Genomic DNA, 378 nt, shown 5'->3' with positions numbered 1-378 from the left:
CGTAAAATCTCAACGGAAACTCCGATTGAGACGAAACAAAAAGCGTTACGATGAGGATTCAAAAGAGAACGCAAAGGAGGACCCTTTTTAGGCCTGACAGGTCGCTATGTATCGAGTGGAGAGTTGGCTTGAGCTCGGTCGCTACGTAGCAACCGAGTCGTGTGCATGCTCGGTCGCTACGTAGCGACCGAGCTGTGTAATCGATTTGTTGCGCTTCCTTTTTTCCACGATTAACCTAGGGGTTTTCTGTGGTTTTTAGGAGAACAAGTTTTACCCTTCCAAAATGTTTTCGGAAAACGTGTTTTGGTAAAACCCTTACTCATTGAGATTTCTTTTGTTCGGTAATGAGCCAAACTTACGGGGTTTGATAAGATTTAT

This window comes from Brassica oleracea, chromosome C3 (assembly GCF_000695525.1).
Source record: "Brassica oleracea var. oleracea cultivar TO1000 chromosome C3, BOL, whole genome shotgun sequence".
Lineage (NCBI taxonomy): Eukaryota > Viridiplantae > Streptophyta > Magnoliopsida > Brassicales > Brassicaceae > Brassica > Brassica oleracea.
This window is presented reverse-complemented; position numbering follows the sequence as displayed.